The 11798-nt window shown below is 37.1% G+C and overlaps 1 non-coding gene across 1 annotated transcript; it reads right to left on the bottom strand.

Annotated features, from left to right (window-relative positions):
• Window positions 1-11470: 11470 nt before the first annotated feature.
• Window positions 11471-11543, bottom strand: Trnak-cuu. The gene has a single exon. It is a non-coding gene; the product is annotated as a tRNA-Lys (tRNA).
• Between the last annotated feature and the right edge of the window lie 255 nt (window positions 11544-11798).

The raw sequence follows: 11798 nt of genomic DNA, 5'->3' as shown, positions 1-11798 counted from the left end.
CCTGCAAGCCACTATGTAGCACAATTGTGATGAAGAACTAACTAAACTTCTGAAAATGTAAGCCAACACAATTAAATGTTTTCCTTTATGGCAGTTTCTGTAGTCGTGTTGTCTCTTCACATCAATGGGAACCCAACTAAGACATATATGTGTTTACATGTATAAAGTATATCTAAAATGAAATCTGTGATAATCTTTGCAGCAAAAATACACAAAATGATAAGTGTGTGTGTTTGTGTGTGTGTGTGTGTGTGTGTGTGTGTGTGTGTGTGTGTGTGTGTTGTATAGTTCACCTTGTGACAGAATTTTAAATAAAATAGACTTATGGTAAGCAAATTTGTAAGCGAATTTATAAACGAGTGTTTTATTTTATCACTATTAACTTTTGTAAGTATGAACTAATCCTATTTGTTCCCATCCAAGCATAATTAAAATCTATACATATGTATAAAAATCCATTTTATTTGGTGACCTACTATGCTTGCTGTTATTTTCTTCTATTTACTAAGTAAGAGTTGTTAAATATATACTTGCAATCACACTAGTGCTTTTAATGTGCATTTCGATAAATGTTGGTAAGTAAGTGATGTGTGACACCACTACATAGGAGATGCAAAAATGCCCCCAGAATTTCTAAAATGCCTCTTTCTACTCATGAGTTAGATCCTTACAGACACTATGACGTCATCCCAATAGCTTGGTTTTTCAGAAAGCTATGTAAATGATGAACCTTTTGTCACCCTCCTTCCACTTAGCATGGTGGTTTTGAAATCCATCCATGTGTTGAATGTGTCAAGAATTTGTTCTTGGTGAGACTGAGGAGTAGCGGCTCCATGAATGGCCGTTACAGAGGCTTAACACCCCACCAGCTGATGCATCCTTATTATTATTTCAGTAATTTCTCTTCTCCAAGCTACTCTACACATTCACAGGGAGTTTGTTTTGTGAACCCAAGCGTCTATTTTCCCATATCTTGACAAGGCTGCAGGCCATCTGACTACTCTAATTCCTGAGGGAAATGTAAAGCTGCTGAGTGACTGGGCATAAAGTCAAACAGGGACTTACTTGCCTTTTACATGCAACAGTCCTCTTTTAGATGGTATTTGTTTTTGTTTTTTTTTTAATAATGCTTTTATCTGTTCACAAGTGTATTTGCCACTTCCTGACTATTTTCCAAAAATCTCTTTTTCCAGCATTTGGCCTTTTAAAGTTATGTTCCTACTTTGTTTCTTACAGCTTCCACGGGTTCTTCGTATGCCTACATGCGCGCGGTTTACCAGCTGAGTATTGCGCGTGCATGTTTATTTCAGTTCATTTTTTTTCATTTTTAAAGACGTTTTCTTTTATTTTTAAAACAATCTTACTTTACATAGCAATCCCAGCTCCCTCTCCCCTCACCTTCTCTCCACACCATCCCCCATCCACTCCTCCATTCCTCAGAGACGAGGAGATCTCTTATGGGCAAACAACAAGCTCTGTTATATCATTTGAGGAAGGACCAAGGCTCTCCCCACTGTATCTAGGCTGAGCAAGGTATCTCTCCATAGGGAATAGACTCCAAAGGCCAATTCATGCTTTAGGCTTAAATACTGATTCCCCTGCTAGTGGCCCCACAAACCGCCCAGGCCACCCAACAGTCACCCCCATTCACAAGGCCTAGTTCAGTCCTATGCAGTTCCCCAGCTGTCAGTGCAGAGTCAGTGACCTCTTACTTTCGAATCAGATGTTTCTTTGAGTTTCCCCTTCATGGTCATGACTCCTTTGCTCATATTATCGCTCCTTCCTCTCTCCGACTGGATTCTGGAAACTCAGCCCAGTGCTCAGCTGTGGATCTCTGCATCTGCTTCCATCAGTTACTGGATGAAGGTTCTATGATGACAATTAAGGTAGTCATCAATCCGATTATGGGGTAAGGGCAGTTAAGGTACTCTCTGCACTAATGCTTAGATTCTCACCCGGGGTCATCCTTGTGGATTCCTAGGAATTTCCCTAGTGCCAGGTTTCTCACTAACCCCATAACCGCTCCCTCTATCCAGCTGTCTCCTTGCTCTCCCTCTCTCTCCTTCCCCATCTGCTACTCCGCTCTCCTTTCCCACTTCCTTACCACCCTCTCCCCTCCCTCCATGCTCCCAATTTACTCAGTAGATGTTGTGTATTTGCCCTTCCTGGAGGGATCCATATTGGTCTCCCTTAGGGTCCTCCTAGTTTCCTAGCTTCTCTGCTGTTGCTGTCTGTAGGCTTGTATACTTTGTTTTATGTTCTAGCTATTACAGATAATGCTGCTATGAACACAGCTGAGCAAATGTCCTTGTGATATGAGTGTGCATCCTTTACGCACATGCCCAAGAGTGGCATTGCTGTGTCGTGAGACAGATTGATGCCCAATTTCCTGAGAAACTGCCACACTGATTTCCAAAACAGCTGTAAAAGTTTGCACTCCCACCAGCAATGGAGGAGAATTTCTTTTACTCCATACCCTCTCCAGCACTTAAGGAATTGCTCAACATTCTTAGCCATCAGGAAAATGCAAATCAAAACAACTCTGAGATACCATCTTATACCTGTCAGAATGGCTAAGTTCAAATACATTAAAATATTTCAAAACAGAAAATTTCTTTTCATTATATGCAACTTATTATGATAAATAATGATTTTTGTCTTATCTAGAAAATATTAGCTTTCATGAAATATTTTTTCTGGAGGTTGGAGTGATGGGTCGGTAGTTAAGAGCACTGGCTACTCTAACAGAGGTCCAGAGTTCAATTGCTTGAACCCACATACCACCTATATCGGAATCCAATGACCTCTTCTGGCATGCAGGTAAGGTACTCATACATAAATACATAAAACACACAAATAAGAAATAAACACTACTTTAAAACAGTTTTCTGTATATCTAATCTAGAAATATAATTTTTATCGTTATATACTAAAGTTTTTTCAAACTCTGAGTTAGTATTCATACAAACTGTAATCTACAGGTGTAGGGTTATTGTGTAGCTTACAGATAATCAGATGCTTTAGTTAATGCATTGATAATACTCATTTTTTAATCATTAAATAATCTTTGCAGCTTGTAGACTCACAGTTGATAACATATGCATGGGCCTGCTTCAGGATGATATTCAGTGCATGATTCTATGTTTTCTTATCATCATATGTACCATGCTATGGAAACCACTGTCATTTTCAGCACATCTTGATGTTAAAAATTACATGAAGTAGCTTACTTTATGCCTTTCTGACAAAGTTGGCTTATGTTATTCTAATTGTTTTAGAGGGAAAAGACACCTTACAAATACTGAGGTTCCAAATCCAAATCCTAGTGTATTTCACTGATTTGTTCTTATTTTATTTTAATCTGCGTTTCATTGTTGTTTCAGGCAACAGGTCTTCTCCACAATTTGTTAAATTATCTAGTTTTGTTAAAATTTTATGTATGACTTGTGTATCTTTGTTATATCTTTTATAGATACAAAGTTTTGGGTTGTAATTGTCATGGATTGCATGCATAATCATTGTTCCTTTCCATTTATTAAATTTTTAGTCAGTGTTCTTGTTCAAGATTGCTATTATCTCTCTTTACAATCTGGGTTCAAAGACCATAATGCAATGACATCAATTAAGTACTGACAGGTAGGGAAATATCCTATAGACCAGAACTTCTCTGATTAGGGTGTAGAGCAGTGTTATGTTACCATAAAAAAGGTGGTGGATAAGAAAAGTTCTATAACAGTGATTAACAGAAGAATGCATGTTGAAAAAGCATCAATGACTCCAGCAATAAAGGAAAGGACCCCAGGTAGAAGTGATAGCTGCTCTTACAGAGAACTTGAGTTAGGTCTAGCACCCACATTTGGTTAATTACAACCATCTGTAACCCCAGAGACAGAGAATCTAATACCTTCCTCTGGACTCCCTGGGCACCACCACAGAAGTGTCATGCATATGCATAGACACGAACTATACACATAAAGATGAAATATTTTTGAAAGTATTAAAAATAACTACAACTCTTTGTCTTATCTCATGATGTCTTCATTTGCAATAACATATGATTAAATATATATATATATATATATATATATATATATATATATATATGCCCTTAATTCTAATCGTAGAAAATTACCAACACATATACATTGACTCAATGCTTTTTTAAAATATTTTCTGCAAAATAAGTAATGATAAAGGTAATCCTCCCATATATTGCCTCATCTGATCGTACATAATTCAGTCTACACCAGACAACATGTATTGTTTTCTTAATTTTTATAAGGAAAAGTTACAGGAATCAAGTTTGTCTTTAAGTTTGAGTTCCTCCTAGAACAAAGATGTCACGAACTTGGTAACTAACAAGAGATAAATTTGCTCCCTGCCCCGAGAGTTCTTGTAAGAGGCCAGAACAGGAAGAGCACTGTCAACTTTGAAATCTATCCAGTGGAAACATTGAAACTTTCTTCAAAGCAAAATTTACTATGGATATATTTTACACCTGCACTGGGTAAAATCCAAGCTCTAACTTTCATAAATGCATACTGAAACTAGAAGTAGGATTACCCCATAGCCATGTGAGTTTATCTTTTGTCTTTACCACTTGGCTCAAGTATTTTGTCTCAGATCTTCAATTAAGCATTATTTGAAGAATGTGATTTTATTTCAAGTAATAAAATATAAGATTTTACATAATTTTACTTGCTGTTTTGTTAAATCATGTGTAAATTACTGACATATATACTGTAATTTTCCCCCTCATTTTATAATTTGATAGAAATTGTAAGGACTTAATGAATCAATTTTCTAGCCTCATTTTGGCTCTAAATTTTAATGTTTCATTATCTATGGTTTGCTACCTCAGATAGTCCATTTTGGAAGTTTATTCCTTTAAATGGAAGTACTTCATGTTTCTATTATGAAAATTAAAAAATCAATATAGACTTCTTCATGCATAAGAAACTCATCTTAATCATATAGCTTCAGCAGAGAAAGTTAATTGAATTAATTCTTGCTGTTTTAACTCTGTACATAAATAAAGGCTGGAATACCTTATACATAAAGAATCAGGCAAGGCCCTTTTAAAGTCCATAATTACCTCTCAAAGCCATTTCCCTAATGATATTGCATGAAATCACTTCTATAATATTTACTGTGGTAGTGTACATACAAATTATCTCAACATTATGAAACATGTAAATCCTTTGGCTTGGGACTTTTAGTAAATTTAATATGGTTAGCTTTTTTTTTTTCACCAGAAGTATCAGTACTTAATATTCCTGTTAAGGGATGATAGTTTCATTGTTTAAAAATAATATAACATAAAATAATCTTAGTGCATTGCCAACTTTAATAAATCTTCCCTGTTACTGTTATTATTACATATATAGTTTACAGAATGAAAACTTTATCCTCTCTACATTTCCTATTAGACATATGGATTAATGGAGCATTCTTTGTGTTTTCTAGGCTGGAGTTCATGACAGAATAGTCCTTTTCCAGGGCATTTGTATTAGAGATTAAAACACTCAAATTGTCAGAGCCATATTTGTAGAAAAGAACATTTAATATTTAATTATGAATTTCACAAGCATACAATAAACATTTTCTGAAATATTCACATTCTTTGTCATAAATTCTAGATCGCGTGCATCCTATTATGAATGATCTTTTTTTTAATGCTGTTGATGACAGAATCAAGTTCAATGCAAAGAACCTAGTTGTATTTGATCTAAAGAGGCTTCAGCAAACCGGATTTGGTACCTTTGAGTAATTATGAATATACACAAGACATTAGATACTTTTCTTAATGTGGTTAATATTTAGTTTTTGGTGCTTGGAGCCAGGGAGGTGGCTCAGGGATAAAAGTACTTGTTGCATTGCTCAAGGACATCATTTCAGTAGAGAATCTCATGGGGGAAAGACAGAACTGTCTCCTGAAAACTCTCCTCTGGTTTTACATAGGCACTATCACACAAAATACACACATGCACAAGCATTTCAACATGGTGAAAACTTAAAATGACATCAGTTTCAAAGCTAAGACAAACTAAAGAAGCCTGCCCATAACAATAATGATTTTGTCTTATAATTGTATATATCAAAAACAGGTATGGAAAACTAAAACTAAATCTATCCTGTGACCCAGCTGTAGTTCCCACATGCAAAAGTGACTGAAATAATTACACACCAATGTTTAAGTGGACATTCTTCACAATAACAAAGTTATGGATAAAACTTAGGTGTTTAATAGCAAAAAATAACCTAGTTGATTTGTGAGTGAGTGTGTGTGTGTGTGTGTGTGTGTGTGTGTGTGTGTGTGTGTGTGTGATTTTCAAGCTGAAAATTTGAATAAAGTTATATTGCTTGTGGATAAATGAAAGAGAAATAATTATAAAGTTAATTAGTCTCAGAAAGTCAAGTATCATTTTTTCTTCCATTTGAGCTTTTTAGATTTTTTAAGCTGGATACACAGAATCACTTATGCACACATAATATGAAAGCAGAAGAGGGACAGTCTAGGGGGTCGGTGACTGACAGGAGGGGAAAGGCAAATGGGGAAGGTTGGGAAGCATGGAGGAAATAGCTCAATATGGAAATTTAAGAAAATAAAAGTTGAAAATTAAAAAGAAGATGCAGACAGGCTGAATGATTACTATAAAAAGGTGTGCAAGTGTGTGCGCGCGCGCGCGTGTGTGTGTGTGTGTGTGTGTGTGTGTGTGTGATGTGCTTGTTACACATGAAGCTCAGAGTTTGATGTCAGGGTCTCTCAGTGAACCTGCATATCACTGATTAGGCTCTGTGGCAGATGAGCTCAGAATCAACCATCTTCATGCTACCCTATTGCTGGGGTGACAGATGTTCCATGGTGTTAGTTGTTCCTTTCGATTCTGGAGGCCAGAGAGCAGTCCTCATGCTGGTAGACTAGGTCCTTCACTGCACAAAAAGCCCCTGGAGACAAGAAGTGAAAGGTTGAAAAACATTCCAGGTAAACACGCTGTGAACTTGAGCAGTAAGAGTTACGAATGTCAATGTACACTCGACAATCCCAGGGAAGCAGAGACTGCTCACTCGCTTTCATACTGTTCTTCACTGACTTTTAGCATGGAAGTCATTATATGTGAGAAAATAGTAAATGTGAATAAAATATTCCACATATGCAGAACAAAGTCCTCGTGTCATGCAAAAGTGAACAAATACTCTCCCCCAAATGACGTAAGTATTTAAAGGAACTAGAAAGAAATGTGAGGGAAATCTTGCCTTAAATCAGAAGTAGATTGTAATTCACACCCAGGACATCAGGTATCCTGTATTAACACTGACTGCAAAATAGACATTCCTAGTTCACAAACTTTATTTCCATTCCAATGATACAGATCTAGAGAAAAATCATAAAATGTTACACCAAGTGTGTGTTTAAATACGGCTGGAGAAAGGCTTATGTAATTCTAAGAAGTGGGAGTTCTTGTCATGCCGTGGTCTGCTTTATCTGCTCTGAAGCATTTGGCAAAAGTTCCCCAAACCAGAATTAACTCTTTTCAGTGAGAGCACTGATTCTCCAAGTCAATTAATTGTCTATGATATTGGAGTTTGGGGAAGCATCAAGAAATAGAAAGAAAACTGTTGCTCCTTGTCAGAGATTACTGGAATCTGAATCTAGCAGGTTCTGTTTGGAAATATAACAGTATTCTCAGAAACATATCCTATCTGAAGTGTTTTTAAGAGATTATAAGAGAATCTCTACATCAACTAGGTAAGGAGGAATCCCTATAGATCAGCTCTAAATGGCTTTCATTTAGTATATAACTAAGATGTCATTATACTAGGCTGTTGAGTACTCACTGCAATCATCCTGGACACGTGAGAACAGAGGGTGGCTTCGCCCTCCTAACATAACTTGGAACTTTGTGGGAGTCAGTCAAGCTATGGCTTTTAATATATTAATTTCCTAGTAAGTGTGATTTCTTTCTATTCCCCTACCTGAAGACACTTTAGATTTCTTATTTTATAACAAAAAAATGCCCTGCAGTCAATTTCAGATTAATTTTTGTTATGTTATGTCAGGATTACTATTAATTTTTTCATGGAATTTTCTGAGACAGTAACATGATATGCAAGAATCAACTTTTAGAATGAAGTCAACTTCATATATTAAAATTCATATATTTTAAAAGTTACCACTTCTTGGTACTAGGAGGATAGTGCTCATTTTGTGTGTGTATGTGTGTGCTCTTGTGTGTGTGTGTGTGTGTGTGTGTGTGTGTGTGTGTGTGTGTGTGTGTGTGTGTGTGTGTGTTCTGATACTATTTCAAGCTTTAAGTTGGTATAAAACTAACAGAAGAATCATATGAATCCTGTGAACCAACTAGCATCAAACACACAGTCTTCATACCAAAAATATAAATACGTACTTGTTAAATTGCATAAACTGTGCAAATCATTTGATGTGGGATAATGTTTTTATTCACTGTAAAAGATTCGCTATTTATATTGGTTTAATAAAATGTTGACTGGCCAGTAGCCAGGCAGGGTGTATAGACTTGGCTACCTGACTAGGAGAAATCTGGGAAAAGGAAAGGCAGAGACTCAGTCACCAGCCAGACATAGAGGAAACAAGATGAGAATGCCATACTGAGAAAAGGTACCAAGCTATGTGGATAAACATAGATAAGAACTATGGGTTGTAAGAGTTTGTTAGTAACAAAGCTGATAAATAGGCCAAACAGTTTATACTTACTATAAGCCTCTGAGTGTTTATTACGTACTGGACAGCTTCAGGATCGGGAAGGATAGAAGCTTCCATCTACAGTATTAAAAAAATTTAATTTTATTACTTAAAGATTAACGTAAGAAGAAAACAAAATTTTAGACTTTTCCAAACTGTCCAAAATTTTAATGTCAGAATATTTTCTTTAAAAAATTTGTAAGGACAAAATGCACATGCAAGTCTTTGTTGAGAGAAGCTGGTTTTAAGCCTGTTAGTTTTGTAGTGGCTATTACATCTCTTGACACAACTCATACATCCTTTTATGTGTTAATTAATACATGGCATTCGCTCAGAACATAGCATGCCAGCGCTCATAGAACCACTCTATATGCTAGGCAAGAAGCAGAAGCAGACTAGCCAGGCGGTGGTGGTGCACACCTTTAATCCCAGCACTCGGGAGGCAGAGGCAGGCGGATCTCTGTGAGTTCGAGGCCAGCCTGGTCTACAGAGTGAGTTCCAGGATAGGCTCAAAAGAATACAGGGAAACCCTGTCTTGAAAAAAAAACAATAACAACAACAAAAAAGCAGAAGCAAATCATATGTCACATAACCTTGAAGGTCCTGTGCTAAATGAACAAAGCCAGTCACAATCAGCAATTGCTTCATAGCTACATTTGTAAAAGGTACCTATAAGTGACAAATTCATAGAACAAAAAAAGAAAAAAAGAAACAGCAATAGTTGGGTTGGAGGATAAGGACCTGTTTAATAGTGGCAGCTTAATTTTCACAAAATGCAAAGTATTCTAGAGACTGGTTTTTCAATTCTTGTAATTGACTTGCATAACTGAAATATAAACCTAAAGTCATTGGCATAACGGATTTATAATACCTCAAAAAGTTCTGAAAGTTTTATAGAGCTGAAATTTTTTGGTTTTGCTGAATATGTCGAGAGTATGGTGGCCGAAGAAACATAAGGTACGTTTTCCTTTTGTTTTTATGCTATCATTGAGTTATGGTGAATTTGAATGCAATAATGAAAAACTCAGAGTCAACAATAAGGCATCAGTGTCATATTAAGAAAAGAAATCACCTCTTCTCTTGCTGTCATTTAATGAAGAGACAGCCCACATTTCAATTTTCTGCTTTGACCTCACTGTGTCTTCATTCATCTTACATAATTCCTGTGTTGTCTTTGCTGAACAACACAGAAAACATCACCTAGGGAAAGAAAGAAGGATACTTTAGAGAAATCTTAAACAGAGTCTTACTAATGATTGATTCACTGGTTCCAACAGACCCGACCTGATCCAGACAGCAAACAGTAATACAAATCCTCTTGTTTATTAAGCAATATCCACTTGTTCTGTCCAAACTTTATGGTGCATATTCATTTTGCAAGGGCATTTTTGTTCTATTGGCTGCTTTCAGAAAATTGTTATAACACACATGTAGTACTCTTTTGTCAGGAGCATGGAAGAGTACATAACTTAAGATTACAGTTACACATTTAGCATAGGATGTAAAAGCTGATTACATGGGAAATCTAATGCAGGAAAAGTTGGCTATTATATTGTTCTCCTGAAGACAGGTTAAAGAAAGAGTCTGAGTGCATACCAGGCTTACAGTCTTAAGTCTTAAGTAACCTCAGGTTGTATTTTTAAGTTTGACTGTAAGGTCTTGCAAAAGTTCTAGCCTTCAAGAATGTAAGAAATAGTTTTATACTAACAAATTGACACAATGGTATGAATATGAAAGAATGTTGTACATTTTGCAAAATTTACTTAACAAATGAACCTGCACTGAAGAATTACTCTTTCTAGACCATCAATAATTATAATGTTGCTGTTTCATTAAAAAATCATAGTCAATCTCTATCCTTCTGAATGACCTTCATAGCCATTTTTCCCAGTGTCCCAAATACAATAAGATAGCATGGGTTATAGAACAGTGTTGTTCATGTTCATAAGGAATCAGGTGATATTTGTAGTTACACAACTGAAGAGCAACCTTTATATTTTATTTGTCTTACTTTGTGATGGCTTGCTTTCACAGTAAGGTTTGCCTGGGAATACTGTTGGTTTGTATTGATCAAATCAAGGAATCTTCAAATACTGTACCCACTGGTTAAGCTGGGTGATTATAATGTGGCACAGCCAACTATCAAGCACTACTCACTCCACAAACATCAGCCAGGAGCTGATGCACAAAAACCAATAGGCAAATAGTCTAACTGTATTCATAAGGCATTCATAAATTCAAACAGAATGGTTCCAATTGCACAAATGTCCTGAAATGGGCAATGATACATTATACTACTACCTATCAGATTTGTTACTTTAAAAACTCAAAATTAAGTCCTAAAAGGTCAAGAAGAACATTAATAAATTCGATATAAAGATTAGCTAAAGTGTGGAGTTGACAGTTATTGTAGACTGTGAAGCAAATTCACCATACTACAAAGTTTATGGCTTTTAAAACAGGAAATTTCCTAAAAGGAATAGCCATTAAATAAGAGGCTGCCTGTAGGGAGTCACCCTAGCCCCGCCCAATAGTCCTGGGGCAGGTACCAGGTGGACCTGGGGACTCGCCCAGAGGGGCGTGGTGAAGGAAAGCCGGGGTGACGTAAGGGAGCTTCTTAAGGGGCTGCACGTGGGGACGCGGGCCCCTTTTTGTTCTGGCCGCGCTGGCTGGGTTCTATAACCTAGCTCTGGCCTGTGTTTTACCTTGGTGTATTCTGAAATAAAGAGACCTTAATCCTATACCTGGCGCCCAACGTGGGGCCCGAACCCACGACCCTGGGATTAAGAGTCCCATGCTCTACCGACTGAGCTAGCCGGGCATACCTGGCGCCCGAACAGGGACTTGAACAGGTATAGGATTAAGGTCTCTTTATTTCAGAATACACCAAGGTAAAACACAGGCCAGAGCTAGGTTATAGAACCCAGCCAGCGCGGCCAGAACAAAAAGGGGCCCGCGGCCAGAACAAAAAGGGGCCCGCGTCCCCACGTGCAGCCCCTTAAGAAGCTCCCTTACGTCACCCCGGCTTTCCTTCACCACGCCCCTCTGGGCGAGTCCCCAGGTCCACCTTGTACCT

The sequence above is a fragment of the Cricetulus griseus genome (assembly GCF_003668045.3).
Source record: "Cricetulus griseus strain 17A/GY chromosome 1 unlocalized genomic scaffold, alternate assembly CriGri-PICRH-1.0 chr1_0, whole genome shotgun sequence".
NCBI classification, from domain to species: Eukaryota; Metazoa; Chordata; class Mammalia; order Rodentia; family Cricetidae; genus Cricetulus; species Cricetulus griseus.
This window is presented reverse-complemented; position numbering and strand designations above follow the sequence as displayed.